The following is a 13916-nucleotide window of genomic DNA, read 5'->3' as shown; positions in this document are numbered from 1 at the left end:
TCGTCGAATTTTCCAAATGCTTTACATTTCAGAGAAAGATCCCCAATAATCTTCTCTTTTTCTCTTTTAAAATTGCACAACAGCCAATATCAAGTCGGAGAATCTATAATCGCACAAAGGCTAAAGTTTACCTACAATTTCACTGTTCCGCTTTAACGACTAAAATGCAGTCTCCGAAAGCGATTCGTGAGTTTCGTCGAATTCCACGTTTGACGAGACAACGGACGAAGGAATTTTAACAGCCGCTGAAAACACGTTCAACGCGATTTTACGCCGTTCAACCTTCCAGTGCTCGGCTCACGGTCGAAACGTCCATCGCGTAGGAATGTTAACAATCTTCTAACTACCGCCGGTTTTATACAATTCCATTATTGTTGCAACGTAGCTGAGGGCCATTTTATCAGAGGATATTGCGCGATTTCGCGTGTTTCTCCCCGTTAACGGAACCTTTCCAGACATTATCCACTTTTGTATTCGTACGACGCGGCGGCCATCAGGACCGTTTTACTGCTCGAAACGCACACGCTAAACGATCGTTTAGCTACGCGGCCTCCGCCAATTACATTATCTTCCTGTTATTAGAATATTCCACAGGGCCCGGGGTAATTTTAATGGCCACCTAATATCTGTGATCAACGAGGCTGTCGTTATTCTATTCGTCGGTCGTACGACGCTAGTTTTTCCATTCGATCGTTTTCACCCGATAGTAATCGCTCCTCATTTCCAGCTCGTTGCCGCTTGTCTCTCGTTGTCATTACGTTTGTTGCCGCAGGACCTTCCCTGTATCTTAACTATTCTTAACCGATTACGAGAAAATAGCGGAAAACGTGCGCGCGTATTCTACCGCGGCCACTTCCTGTTCTGAATTATCGAAGGATGGATGAAATAGCAGGGTCATTAATAGATATTTATCTGCGGATTTTTATGCATTCGCGGGAAATTTGAAGGTGGAAAAATGCGCGTATAGATATATAATTTGTTGTCTTGCCTCTCGGCCTTGAGAGGGTTGCGAAAGAACCAACGTGTGCCTTTCTTGCGATATTTATGATATTCTTCAAGATACCGAGCTGGCAAAATTCAGTAGGCGTTTTTATGTCGGGAATTTTCAAGGCGGAAGCTCTCAGAATTGGAATTCTAAAAGTCGGAGCGTTTAACTTAGAATTCCGCTAGTTGGAAATTTTTAAGCTTGTGTTTCTGTCACTTAGGATTCTCTCAGTTTCGCATCTTTCGACGTCCGGGCTTTTATAGTTCGCTATTCTCGCACAACTTGTATAGGAATCTCCGAAGTTTTCAGCGTTGGTAATTCAAGATCTGGATAACTTTTAAGTAAACATCCCTTAAGTCAGAATCTTCGGAATCTGAGCTCGCGAACTCGGGATATTTGTAGCTAGATTTTTCTAAAATCTGATTTAGAAATCAGAACATTTCCTGTTGAAGTAGCTACTTCAAAAAAAAACTCTACATCTTTATTTATGTATATCCGTGACCTGCAGACTGTTATTACGCAGGAATATTCTAAATAAGGAGAGGTGCATATTGTTGTACCCTTGAATACGCATTATGTTTTGGATTGCAAGGTCTAGGAACAAAGGAACTAATAAACAGATTTCTATTTATGTTCCTTGTAGCCTCCAGCCAAAGCTATAAGGTTAACCTTTTTGGTAATGTCCTTTTGCTATAAATATATGAACGTGCTCCCTATCATTCCATTGCCTAGTAACACTAAGAGAGTAAGGATCTGCATCAGCATAAACTTCAATTATTTCAATATACTTTTCTATTACAAATTCATCTACTCGTTCTTCGATCAGTCAACCTCAACCTCAACATTTTACAAATTTTCCCAAAAATTCTAAGGGCAGTGCTCTGTACATCTTGCACCTGTGACGCGAACAAATTCTTCAAGATCCTATTCACCAAACACTCTTTTTAGAAAAAAAAGGAAGGAAAAGAAAAACACATTTTCCATGATAGGATCGACGTATATTCCGAAAAAGAAGACCATAGGTCGCCTAACAGAACTTTCCTAATTTCTCTCAGTTATCCGGTAAGAATCTTGGAAGGATCCCGTTTCCAGAGGCACGAAAAGCTAACGGTTCCCGAAACGCGAAAAACCTGGACAGATTTACAACCGGCTACCGAACGCGTGGACCTAAGAAGAGCCAAGAGAGATCCAGCCAGATCTGACTACATCCCCAACTGTATTATAGATCTTGCAAGGGAACGTTGATTAACGACGATCTCGATCGAAACGATCTCGAAACGCATAATTCGTTTTCGTTTTTCCATTTCGTTGTTGCCCGTTGGTCCAAGCGGACACCTGCAGACCCAGCGAGACCCGTTATGCTCATCGGACAGAGATTCCGGCTAATAAAGACATAATTCTAGGAGATAGAATCTACAGGGTTCGCGCGAGACCGCGGTGGCCATCTTTACGAGTCGAGTCCGATTCGAGAACAGATCGAATGTCGGGTTTGCTGGTTTCATGCATCTCTTTTTCTTTTTTTTTTTCTTCTTTTTCCTCCTTTTTTTTCTTTCTCCCTGGAAAAAGCAACGCTTTCCTCGCGGGATTTATGGCCTCGTTAACGCGATCCCGCACTCGCACGATGCTGTACAAGAAATTGATTATTAAACCGCGACCGCGTAGGTGAGTCTTTCTTGATCATTCTTTCCTTTCGTATAGGCTTCTCGTACAGTGTAATTCTATATCTACGGGAATGCAGACACGTTTCCTCGATTGTTCGATGGCCTGTGGCGGAAACGCGTTTAAGCGATTAAGGGCGTACCGTGTTTTTGCAGGGGATGTTGTCGAACTCTCGTCGTCAAATTTCTTAATTTATAAATTATACCTATCTATAATAAGTATTAACTTATTGTAAATAAACAGCCATGTCACTGCGCCACGCCAGGAAAATTACTGAAAATTCTCAACGCGAGAATTGATTGTAATTTCAACAAATAAATAAAAAAAAAATTTCTTAATTTCTGAATTTCTCTATTCAGAGAATGTTTCTCGATTATACGTAGATAATTTTTCGGCCGTGTTTGCGCAATGATTTATCGAATATCGATATCAGTGAATTAGCAAGTTGTATTACGAGTTGTAATGTCTTGTAATTTTTCATCGGATGGAATAATTAGTCGGACAATTCAACTTATATCTTATAGGAAGACTGTCAGAAAATTTGCTCGCATTATCGAATTTATCGCTGCTATGAAAAGATATTTATTAACATCGGTAGATAGTAATTTCTAACTAGTGTCTTGTAAGATCTCACCAGCAAATTCTGTTCAGTTGTGTATCAAGGAATCTTGATAATGAAATATTTAAAAAATATGAGAGTTAGAAGAAAAGAGCGTATTAATAGCTGTACTCCGAAGGTAATGTAATTTATTTTTTCAGAAATAAAATAATAATAATAACGATAAATACAGAAAACAAAAAAAGGCATTTATCATGCAGATTGGAATAGATTGATCTTTCGGTTCATATCGTTGATGGTTTTGGTGGCAGATGGATTGTTATTGGAGATCGTCCATTTCTTTGGCTAAATAAAGAAATACGGAGGAATTTCAAAAATAATGATGTGAGAATGTTGTTGGAATGGATTAGGTTATATAACGGAAATCCAAGATGTGTCTGTGTAGTAGGGAAAATGTTTGAAATATATACGATTTATCTTGGTCTTTTTTTTCAGAAGAGTTTAATAGATTCAAACTATTTCTTTAGGATTGCGATCATAAATTTTTGAACCATACCTTTCAAAAGTGAAGCTTTATAAATGCCTACAAATAAAAAACGGTTTACTAGAATTAGATCTTACGAATGCCAGGAAACTTTTCGCTGTTGAAAAGATAAGACGAATCAGATTTTAAGCGAACTTTCTTGCAAAAAGAATTTACGAAGCAATTTTCTAAATCATTTCACGAACTTACTAAACTTTCTCATTGACTATTTTTTAAAATCGTATCTTACGTATACAACCACGATATTCCCAACAAATCTTCGAATTATTCAACAAATTCGGAAGTCTGCTTTGCTTTAACTCAAACTTATTTAAAGCCAAGAAATGGCCTGCAGAGAAACAGATGAAAACGTTAGTCACGCGAAAGACAAGATTAAATATCTCAAATTTCAAAGTACAATTTTTCCACTCCTTAAACCGCCATCCTTTCAACGCATTTATTGGAAATCTTACCAAACTTCTATTAAAAAACGAAAAAAAAAAAAACAAAACCGAGAAAGAATAGAAAGAGAAGAAATGGTGTAACGCAAGTGTCAAATTCGAGCTCGTTTGCCGTGGCAATTCCGCGCAAATCGCCGCGAAAATCCACCAGGGAGAAAACAACCACGGCCGATGGTCCGCGGTCCAATCGCCCGCAAAATGGCCTCACATTCCGCACGCTAACAACAACTTGATGAAACGATTAAAAGCGTAACGAGGGCGTCGTGCCGCTCTTCCATCCCTTTTCATCTTCATATACCATTTCGCCGCTGATGGCTGTTGTTACGGTAGCGTGTGCATGGACCGCGCAAATTTCCACGCGAGAATTTTCCCGATTCGCATGTATGAACGGTCGCCGTCCCACAGGACGCGTCGCCAGCCTCGTTGACAGAGCGTTCCTCTGGGAACAGCTCTGATAAATCTGTCCAGCCGATGTTAACTGCGATTTCCGTGGACTGCCGCGCGAAAACCCCGCTCGATTATGCGAATTCAACCCTTAGTGGCTCTTTACGAAACTGTCGAGAATTTTAGGGAATTTTATGAAATTTTATGGAAATTTTGGATAAGGTGATTAAGTGATAAGAATCTTTAGAATTTGGGAAACTGCGCGGAAAACTTTTGTTGAAAGAAATTACGTGCATTCACCCTTTACTGCTTCTTTTCTCATCTCTGTGTAACGTTGAAGAATTTTGGCAAAATTTTATGAAATTCCCAGGGAATACTAAATCTTGGTTCTGTTCATTGTTTCGCAAGTGAACATTCTTGAATATTGCTAATTCTCAACTACAGAAATTTCATATTTCCTCTACCTTGCATCTTCTATTTCCTCTAATCTTTCATCCTTCATTTTCTCCAATCTAGCGGCTGGGAAACCTTCGCTATTTTTTCAACCTCTTAAAAACACAAAAATAATAAAAACGATCCAAGAATAAGGAAAAAAGGAAAGAAGGATAAATCAAAAGATATCGCGAAGAATTCCAAATCCAGCATCGAATCAACGCAATCATTGTATCAATGAATCATTGCGGGCAGCCAAATTCCTGCACCAAGACCAAACGCGTTATTATTGTTACAAACAAGCCGGGGTTGCACGCAACCGAACCGCGAGTCATCAAAACCACCCATAACCGTATCCATCGCCACCGCCATTACGCGAAACGAGACGTGAGCGTCGCTCAAAACAGGATGTTAACCCGTCGACTTCCACCGAAAAGCTTTCCCGTCGTGGCATTAAGATATCGACACGCTAATGTTCGTCCATTAAACGCTTACCAACCGGAAACGATTTAATCGTTCTCAGCCTTAGAAACAAGCTAAACGTGTTCCATCGTTCGTGTAATTCCATCGTCTACGTGGTTATCATCGAGGTTGCTCTATAGCATGGAAATCACTCGTCATCGTTGAAGAAAACAATTTTTCCCATCAGGTTCGTTTTCCATCAGGGAGGCAACGTCGATCTCGTCGCCAACCGTCCCGACCGTATTAACATGGCGAACCGTGTGCGGGGGAGACTAGGCGCGATAAATAAACCCCGAGCCCATTGAAGTAAGTGGTTATGTTTTTAACACGTGCTTCAGACTAACAGTTCACCACCCGCGCCCCTTCAGCCCGGTATAAACCACAGGAGAACGCGCTTCGCCATCTCCATAAGCCACGTCTTTCCCAATGGCGTAGCCTGTCAAGATTTTGTATTCCATAATTCTTCACTATTTTTTGGTCGCATTCTCGTGAATTTGTGAGTATTTCTTTGCACCATCTATTCTATATTCTAGGTTCTTTGGATTTTTGTCGATTTACTGGCTTTGCCAACAGTTTTGGAAGCTTGTGTTTCAGACTTTGGCCAATTTGGCAGTTTCCATGTTACACGTACTTAGGTTTCTCAAGATTTTTGTTAATCCGTTAGGTTTGCGAACATTTCTGGAAGTTCGTCTTTTTTACTTGGCTTCTTTGGTCAATTTTGTAGTTTCTGTATTATATTCAGGTTTCTTAAGATTTTTGCCAATTTTTATCGAGCTCGCGAACACTTTTGCAAGCTTATATTTTATATGGACATCCGTATTTAACCTTCTTACAGCTTTTCTTAATTTATCGAGCTCGTAGACGTTTGACAAGTTTGTATTCTATGCTTAGATTTTCCGGGATGAAGATTCTGAGGAATTTGCATTTCACATTCGTCGATGAGTTAGTTTCGATGTTAGACAGATTGTTTTCGATTGATTGATTGGTTTTATGAAAATTCTTAAGAGTTCGCGAGGAATTCGGGGTAGCTAGTACCTTTTGCAAAGACTCGATAAACTCAGATTGGTGAAGCGGATGCCAATGGATGTTTAAAATATTTTCCAATGAAGAAATTTCGGATCCATTGAAAAATCACGATAATAGGAAGAATGCCGTAAACTTACAAAATTAATTTACAATTTTTTGGACGACCAAGAGACCTCATGACCAATATCCATAGCCCATTCTCCTGAAGGATCCAGCATCGCGTCATTTCCCGGATCACAGGAAGCCCTTCTACGCTACTGGTGTCCAAGCAGGGCCACAGAAGTGCTACGCGCGCGAACATCGAGCTGACAACGAAGAGTAAAAGAGACGAGCCAAAGTAAGAACGAAGAAGAAACGCGTATGAAGCGAGAAGAAAATGGAAGAATGGTGAAGGAAGAGGAAGAAAGGGACAAAGAGAGAGGTTCTCTCTCGTCGAGATGGGAGATGCGCCGACATAACCGATAAATAACAACGGCAACGAGCCTGTCAGACCCTTGTTAAACCATCGTGCACACGCTCGCTCAGCCTAGCACGCATGCATTCACGCATTAGAATACGTTTTAACACATCCCTCTCGTTCTTCGTCTTTCCTCCTCGTTTATTCGAGAGAGAAGGGCGTCTAGATGTTTGCCCCTCGGGGGTTGAGACGCCATTGACGAATATTACTGCGGTCCTTGGACCGCGAGCAAATGCTAATTAATTCCACTTCTTCGCCGCAATTAGCATCCGCGCTTCGGGATGGGATTGATCGTTCAGCTGGCTGCAACCTTTTTTCAATTGGATTTTTTAAACGTGCGATTTATTTATGGCTCGTGGATATTGTTTTGGAAGAATCGGGCTAATTGTTGAATAATTTGGAAGCAATGCAGAGCACTCCGCGTGGTTTGCAAGATTGACATGGTTTATGGATAATGGAAGCGGATATCGTGGATTTTGGAAGAAGCGGACTAGTTATGAAATAATTGGAAAGCAATGGATGCTCTGTATGGTTGGGAAAATTGAAAATTTGAATTCTTTCCTTGTTATTAGGCTTTTCACATTTTTCCATATTCTTCAGTGGAGTCTTTGTATGGATTTTTATTGTCAGATTGCATGGTCAACTGGTATCCCAAAATGTAAGACATAAGACGCACGACTAATACCACAAATAAAAAGCGTATAGTTTAAAATCGCCCAAAAATTTCAAACGCAAGAGAGAAACCATTTGCAATATGACGAAGCTTCTCGATCAGGGGAAGGACGTTTTTATGGTTTCCGAGCAGACACAGAACGGGTTCCCGTGGTCCCTGTCGATGACTTTGCCTCGAAGATAGGTTCAAGAGGAACGGAGGAGACAGGGATACACGGTATGACGTGCCAAGAGTTGCACTTACGTGGATGCATCTGCCTCCGTTCGCACGAGCCATCATTTTATCCGGTCGACTTAACGCAACGCCCGTTTACGCTGAAGTTACGAGCTCCCTCTCCCCGCCTTGCTCATTCCTCTCCCTCTCGCAACCTCAAGAGGGTCCCGTCTATCTTAAGGGTACGTTTTATGAACTGCACTTTATGAATTTGTCGAAGAGCGCCTCGAGATGGTATCGTTAACGCGCCTCCAGCGTTCCAGCGAACAACCAAATGGAAGAGAGAGAGAGAGAGAGAGAAAGAAAGTTAGTAGAGGAAGAGGTTCTTTCTTTCCTTTCGCAGAATGGTTCGATCTACGGAGTACGAATCTTTGTTTTCTGGACAGAGGTACGTGAAAAGGATGGCGGAAAAATTGTTTATAATTGGGCACGCGAAAATAGATCTTTTTAATGAGCAAGATGGCAGATTTTCATATAGATTACGGCCGAAACAGTTATAGATATGTTCAGAATAATTTACCATAGCTTTGCTTATGTATTTTTTAAAAAAAGTTGCAGGAAGAATAGCAGAATATTGTTTTTAAATATTTCTTTTACGTGCCATTCGTTTGGAATTTATTTCTTTTTAGAAATGATCAAGTTAAATAATAGAACGGAGACAAAAACAAAATAAAATAGGTTAAACTAAGATAGCTGGAATAAGAACTAGATCAATAAGTGTCACAAATGTAAAAGAAAATTAGTATCCTTGTACTGTGTGGAGTTTATGTACGGTTGTAAGTCTGACAGCTGGCAAAGCCACGAATTCAATGAAAGTGAATATAATAATAAAATAAATAACGGAACAGATCTTCGTATTCTCGTCTAGGGATACGTAGAAAAGGTAGAGAAAGAATTATCGACAATTCGGATATAAATAAACGAAAGATATTTTTAGTGAAAAGAATTCCCAATGAATAATACGTCATTTTATCACACACGATATCATCTCGTGCAATTATAAAGACCAATTCTAAAAAAGCTGAGAACGTAATAAAAAGTTAAGAGCACCTAAACTCTCGAGGCACCAGAAAAAGAAGAAATTCGGAAGAAACTTTCTCTCTCAGCCACATGAGTACATATTAAAAAAAAGAAGAAAAAAAAAAAAGAAAATAGAGAACAAAATATTGGGCACGTGCTTTCCTCCGAACTGGAACCAACTTTCTTTCGAGGAGTATAAATTAGCGACACGACAACGTTGCTCTCACCCTTATCTGCCGGCTTATTTTCACCAGTGGAGAAAGAAGAGCCTGGCACGCTCTACTCGCGATCGACTTTCGCTGCGCATCTGTCGGTCGCGAGGAAGAGAGGACCGTGTAGCCCTTATCTCGAACACGCCCGTTGTCGAAACACTTAATGTTACCACTCGAACGATCGGGTCGCCTTTGATTTCGATGGAAACACGGCCGAAGCGAAATCCACGCCGACGGAACACCGTGTTCCCGCCGGTTTGCCCGGCAATTAAATTTCCTCCGACAACGTGCGCCGTTTCTTTTTCGCGGTACTTCGGTCCTTCGTGGAATTTCGCCGGTTCTCTTTGCATCTGACAGAATTTTAACTTTTTAGAAATCTTTCTCAGGGTTCTTTTAGGTTTCCCTTTTACGTTCGTTTGGCGGGATTTCAAGATTTTTGTATGTTTTATGCGACAAGCAGGAGATTTGGAAAGTTTGCGATTGAAATTGCGAAAGGGGTGGTAGTTTAGGGAGCTGACAAGAGGGATGATGCTGGCTGAACTCTCTTGTACAGTCGAATTTATATCATCAGTGAAATATTAGCTTGTAATATAAATTCGTCTTACTTTTATATTTGTTACAATATATTATGTAATATGCGTATAAAAACGGTACGAATTTACATTACAATTTGATATTTGATGGAAAATCGCAAGTGAGAAGCGTAAGGGTAACATATGATTTTTGTAAATGTACTTAATATTTCGTTGAATCATTCGACTGTCAAAATAATCAAATGTAAAATATTATCCACTTCTTTGTAATTCAAACTACTTCGCTTTCGTAATTTTATTTGCCATTCTAAATAATAATCGCACATTTATTTCGCATCGATCCAGCAACCCTTTAATCCCTCAAACTGTCAAACACAGAAAATTATTTAAACCATGATCCTTTAAACCATTCATTTACCAATTCGTTTATCCATTTTCTCATCTTGTGAAAAATTTTGCTCCAAATACATACATACCAATCTTCGCTAACTAATAACACTACTATTCTTCTTGTTACATTAAACTATAATGTAACGTTACTCAGCTTTTAGTCCCCAAGATCGATTCGTTGTTATTTTTCCATTATTTCGCCATTATTACTCCCCATTACTCCAACTGTGCTCCCTCTTCGTCAGGTTCCTTCTACTTAGCCGGCGATATTTTCTTTATTGGCTTTAATGTTATCTACAAGGCTCGCCACCTGGCGCCGATACAAAACGGTGTATCGCTTTCACCGGCCCTCTGAAGGGTTCTGACGGACCCTCCTTGGAATAATATTTTCCCAACACCGAGACCCTGTTTATAGTGTCAACGCAGCAGCGACGGATTATTCGACTGGCTTCCGGTTGATCTGCGAACGCGTCTATCATCGCGCAAAAATTTCTCTTGTATACGCCATTAGAAGGTTTCGATAGCATCATGAACTTTCGAACAATTATTTCTAGTACTTTTTAAGCATCTTCTTTAAGTATATGTTACTTTCGATAATTATACAGAAGTATTGGCGCCTCACCGTTTCGATAATTTTTGAATATGTTGTAGAAATCAACATTTCGAACAACTTTTTCCTATACGTGTACCTCGTTGTAAGGTGATTAGCAACCAATACTAACGCATATATTAGCGTAGGTTTTAACAGTTATTATTAGGAGGTTTATTAAGAAATCATCGAAATCTGTGAGCTGACAGTATTTTTAAATATATCTAAGTAATTGTCGGCTATTTTTATATTCCAATATATATAATTTCATCCGAGATTTTTGTATCAACCTTTGCGCAGTATGCAAAAGCGTTAATAAAAATCGGAAGAGGAGTATCTGTATAAGAAAAACGAATAAGAAAATTACATTCTATCGCTAGAAATGCTTCAACATAAAGGATTTTCAAAAGAGACGATTCTGTAACTGAAACGAGATTGTAAAAAGCGAGGATATCGATATGCGTGAAAAATTCGAATCGTTTCCCCGTTTATGAAACACTTTTAGCAATAACCGCGCTATTAATTAAAACACTATCACACGCATTCTGAATCTAGAAACCTGACAAAAACCCGCGCACTCAACCCAAAAACCACGTTTCCAAATATACCGAGGTTCATAAATCCTACCAGACGCGTCTCTAAATCATCCTCCTCCGAACGGTTCTCCTAACAAGCGATTCGATCGAGCTCGTTAATTAAACCTCGGCGAACCTGTCCTCGTTTTCCAAATTCCCTCTGCCATTCGTCACCTGGCACGAAAAGCCCGGCCTCTCGTTTTCTAAAGCTACAGTCCGAATCTTTCCGAAAACCACGCGGTTCGTGGAAAGATAAAAATAAACGAGAAAGTTTGAAAGGGGAGGAAAGAGGGAAATTGGTCGGAATAAGGGGTGGAAGTTTCCACGAACGAAGAAAGATGGCAGAAAGGGGAAAGGGAGAAGATCAATTCCAGGCAATATGTAGAACGATTTCTCTCCGTTTCTGGATACGAGTCGTAACGAGAATTCACGACGCCCCCGCGGTGTATCCTTTATTCCAGCCGACGATTTATCCTCTGTCGGGGGTGCGCGACAAAGGGGGCGAGGGGGTGGACAGAGGGGACAGGCCATCTTCTCGCTCGGAAGAAGGTTTTATTGGGCTTTTTATGGGCCGAATAAACGGTCCCGTTACGCGGATTTGCATGGAACTTGTTCTGTGATTCACCGCCAACCCCGTCTTCTTCCTTGTCATACAGTCGAGGAAAAGGGTGGATTATGGTAACACAACGCTTCTTCCATTGTTTGTTACCAACTTTGTTCGGTGGTTTTAGAGAATCTAGGTATCTTTTTGAGGACGATTGAGAACGTCGGATTCTGTCGTATCGAATTTCTATTATTTTTTACGATAAATAATTGTCATACATTTGACGAGAAGGGCGGTTCGTGGCAACAGAACATTTCTTCTATTGTTTGTTGCGGAGTTTGGTGATTTTAGAAAATTTAGTTATCTTCTTATAGTCGTCAGACTCTGTGGTATCGACTTTCTATTATCTTTTATAATAAATATATTTATCTTCGTGGATGTGTCATGACATATCATTTCAAAGCTGGGAATCATCTTACTGCATGTAATCTTTTAACATCTTATATCATAGCATTCACATCCTAATTAACATCTCCAATGTGGTATCGATACATGTATCGAGGAGGTAGAAGACCTTCGCTGAGCAATATCGATACATCATACCGACATTATTTTCCTTTTAATATTTCTCTACAATACACAGTGTGTTCTAAGCATCTTTTAAGTAAAACGAAGTAAAAGGAGATTTTTCTCAACGTTTCTCATGGAAAGTAGCAATCGCAGAAACTGCGTTGAATGTATTAATTTACGTCGAAATAAATTTTTCTTATCATTTAATGATACTTTCATGTGACCATAAAAAGTGGATATTATGAAAATGAAATGTAGAACCTGAGAAAAAAAATGTCTCATTAAAAGATAAGGATATGTAAGAATACTTTTTACAGCCACTCTGTGTCGTAACGTGAAATTTGTTTAGTAATTGAAGTTTCTATATCGATTAATGTCACTAAATTTTGCTAGAACGTCACCAATTTTGAAACCTTCGGTAGATATAAATATATACGTAAACTGATAAAAGCCCCCCTCTAAGAAAAAACGGACAAGATGAAGAAGAAAAATATGGACAAAGTATTAACCAAGAAACAAGACAGAAAAAGATTATCGCCTGCGTAGCTGATGTAATTATGATGAAACGTTGTGGAATGGCGTATTAGATTATCTATGGTTCCGGTTCACAGGCAGCAAGCTGTGCTTCTTAATTGGTTTATTGACGCTTCGACCGCCTTAAATTACCTAATTAATATCAACGCTCACTCAGATTGTTTTTTCTGCTTGGAATTTCGCAATCGTGGGGCGCGAATCAAAACGTACTTGTTTTTCGTTCGAGTTGCGTACAGAAATGGTGTCAATGTCCCTTGATCGACGCCATTTAGGCGATCGAATCTCCAGCACCGTTGATAAATTCTCACGATTCAATTTCCCGATGTTTCTTTTACGAACCTGCAAAAATGGAGTAGCTGCATTAAAAAAAAAAAAAAATGTTTAAAAAGATTTTATAAGAAGCATAAAACGTATAGACGATAAGATTGAGAGTAGCAAACAGATTGGTAATTGATTGAAGCTGATTGGACTGGTCGGAAGATTATGTATATGGGCTATCGAATGATGGAAGCTTTCTTTTACAATGTCTGGCAGCGCGGAATTTGTATAATAAAGTCTGAAAACGCGTCTTACAATAAATGGACCGAGTGATTGAATTTGTTTGCAACGTTTGTTGTTAAGCAGGTATACGCTGGAAGCGCAGTTTTGCAAAATAGTTGCACGAGGAAGATCTCGCACGCCGTTTCACGCGGCGCGTTAAGCCCGGTGCACGCTTGCAATTTTCTGCCATAATGTAATCTGATCGTATACGACGCGGGCCTGGCTGATTTAATATTACATCACGTCGTTTTACGCAAATTCGAACTTCGCGCGAAGATTGGCTAGTTTTGGAGCCACGAGTTAAGCCACGACCACACTTGCGCTATTCGACCATACAGAAATAGAATTATTCAACCAAGTTGCAGTGGTATTTATATTTTTTGATACGAAATATTACGACTAAAAAAATGTAGCTGATGTACTAATAAATTAGAACACGCTATACGCCATTTATTGTATGCGTGGTTTATATTAAAATAGATGTTCGCACCGTGTGAAATGTCTTTTTATTCTCCATATTCGGTTATCGATGATCCCTGTAAAGGAACTTCCATTCTTATTTCAGACAATATACT

The sequence above is a fragment of the Bombus vancouverensis genome, chromosome 15 (genome assembly GCF_051014615.1).
Source record: "Bombus vancouverensis nearcticus chromosome 15, iyBomVanc1_principal, whole genome shotgun sequence".
Lineage (NCBI taxonomy): Eukaryota > Metazoa > Arthropoda > Insecta > Hymenoptera > Apidae > Bombus > Bombus vancouverensis.
The sequence above is the reverse complement of the archived record's forward strand: the minus strand, read 5'-3'. Positions refer to the sequence as shown.